The sequence below is a fragment of the Limanda limanda genome, chromosome 21 (assembly GCF_963576545.1).
Source record: "Limanda limanda chromosome 21, fLimLim1.1, whole genome shotgun sequence".
Taxonomy (NCBI): Eukaryota; Metazoa; Chordata; class Actinopteri; order Pleuronectiformes; family Pleuronectidae; genus Limanda; species Limanda limanda.
Genome location: NC_083656.1, coordinates 527,501 through 530,000, shown reverse-complemented (window position 1 = coordinate 530,000; position 2,500 = coordinate 527,501). Strand labels below are relative to the sequence as shown.

Genomic DNA, 2,500 nt, shown 5'->3' with positions numbered 1-2,500 from the left:
CCGATCTGGTTCATAAGGATCTTTCCCTTCAGTGAAGAGGAGATGAGATGGAGCAGGAACGTGGTCCCCGGGTCACGTGGTCCCCGTGGACATTGAGGGACTCTGGTCTCATGAAGAACTGACTTCTCCTGCAGTGACTGTAACTGCTAGTTGACTTGGCCATAGTATTGTATTGACGAATTGTTTTATACCTTGTATTACTGTGTATATATATATGCATATTTATTTCATTCCTATTTATTCAATGTATTAACTTTGAATGTATCAACTTTTGTATTGTACCCTCGGCACCATTGTAAATGAGGGTCTCATCCCTCAATGTGTTTTCCGAGGCTTAAATAAATATTCAATAAACAATAGTTCAGTGCTCGAGACGTCAACACGCGACAGATCAGAAACAGAAACATGAAAACTGACCTTTTCTCTTTTCTCTTCTCTCTTCTCTCTTTTCTCTTCTCTCTTTTCTCTTCTTCTCCACAGACACGCTGCCGAAGCACGTTCACGCTCAGACTACTTCCGGTTCACGGCAAATCTCAGGTTGCACTTCCGATGTCTTCCGGGTTCAGTTCTTACTGAGCAACAAACAAATGAAGTAAAATAAACTGAGCGACATGTTCATATGTTACAGATGTGACGCATGTTCGGATCCATCATGGTGAGATATAAAGACCTTTACCATCACTCCATTACAAGTAAAAACCATATAAACAGTCTAAGCTAAAAACCAAGGGGTCAAATGGATGGAGTGAACCATCTCTACCAGAGTAGGATCTTTGTATAGGTGGTTAACTCCTCCCGCCACACGGGGGCGCTGCTCACCGCCGTGTATATAAACAGCTGCTGTGGTGAGCACGTGAGCTCGGCGTTAGTTGGTCAGGTGACGTAAGAAAGATTCAAAACATTAAAGAATTTCACACGAGTAAGAAAAACTGCGTGAAACCGTAGAAACCGTAAACTGCGTGAAACTAACGAAAAGAACGTGAAAACAAACCGGAAGCTGTCGTTATCCAGAGGGCGGGAGCAGAACGTGAGGCTGCGGTGAGTGTGTGTGTGTGTATGGGTTTGTGTGTGTGTGTGTCTCTGTATGGGTTTGTGTGTGGGTCTGTATGGGTTTGTGTGTGTGTCTGTATGGGTTTGTGTGTGTGTGGCTCTGTCTATTTGTGTGTGTGTATGTCTCTGTATGGGTTTGTGTGTGTGTGTGTCTCTGTATGGGTTTGTGTGTGTCTCTGTATGGGTTTGTGTGTCTGTATGGGTTTGTGTGTGTGTCTATGTATGTGTGTGTTTGTGTGTCTGTCTATTTGTGCGTATTGTCTCGTGTTGTCTGTGTTTATTATTTGTGTGTGTGCGTGTGCGACAGCTAATGCTAATGCTAACGTTAGCAAGTCAACACTTCGTGTTTTCGCGGGGCCCCGCCCTTCGTGCATCTTCATTGGTCCTCCTCGACGTCATCTGTCTGAGCTCCACGCTGATTGGCTGGAAGGAGACACGTGGTGAACAAACAATAAAATCTCTTAAAGTCAAAGTGTTGATTTGATGAAGTTAAAGTCTCCAACAAACAGGAAGGAGCTTCACAATAAAACTCTTCAAACTGAGAGGAATAAATTGGAAACTTATAAGAATCAGATGCGTTTGTTTATAAATGTGTTAAAAACTGAACCATCTTTACCTTTTTACATCACATGTCATTTAACTGACGCTTTTGTCCAAAGCAACTTATATGTTATGTACACTCAACATTTATGAGGAGCCATTGTTTACCTGAACAATATCGACCTCCTACCTCTGAATTTATTAATATATATATATATATATATATATATATATATATATAGTTCATTGTTCTCTATTCAAAAACACAACAGGGAAGTAATCAGAAAGTCTCTAATTGTCCTGCAGTGAGGGATGCTGGGTAATCTGCTGTGAACCCATGTTCCCCCCCCCCACCTAATTAGTTTGCGTTATAATGACACATCACAAAAGTCAGCTACAATTTTAAAAAAGGTATATGGGTGGATGACATGACGCATGATTTTTCTGTAATTAAGTGTGAATGTTTATTTAGATGCATTTAACCACTTAAACAACACATGGATGTGATGCATATTATGGAACTTTGTTTTAAACTTATGATTTTGTATGACATATCTGTTATGTTTTGATTATATTTTAAGGTTAATACGCAAAATGTCCTGCGGTGTGACCGTAACATAGCTGAAGCATTAAACTTACATATTAACAAAATATACCAGAAATATCTGGAGCAGGTAATAACTGCCTTGGCATTATATTGTATATAATGACTTTATTAATATTAGGTTTTAATATGCACAAAACTAGTATATTAGTATTTACAGCAAAATAACTTTCGTAACACAAATGCTGTCCTGTGGCGTGACATGGAAAATCAGATTTTTGAAACGGCAGTTACATGGACAACTATAGGGGTCCTTAGTTTATCCCACTACCAGGAAGCCCCCCAGATGTTGGAATGCACTGTGTA

At 40.0% G+C, this 2,500-nt stretch overlaps 1 protein-coding gene across 1 annotated transcript in view; it reads right to left on the bottom strand.

Annotated features, from left to right (window-relative positions):
• LOC133027850 (HEAT repeat-containing protein 1-like) overlaps positions 1–463 on the bottom strand; it is a 19,636-nt gene extending 19,173 nt beyond the window's left edge. The window contains exon 1 of the mRNA XM_061094992.1: positions 418–463. The gene's annotated coding sequence lies outside the window, so the exon portion shown is untranslated. The remainder of the gene's footprint in view (positions 1–417) is intronic.
• Between the last annotated feature and the right edge of the window lie 2,037 nt (positions 464–2,500).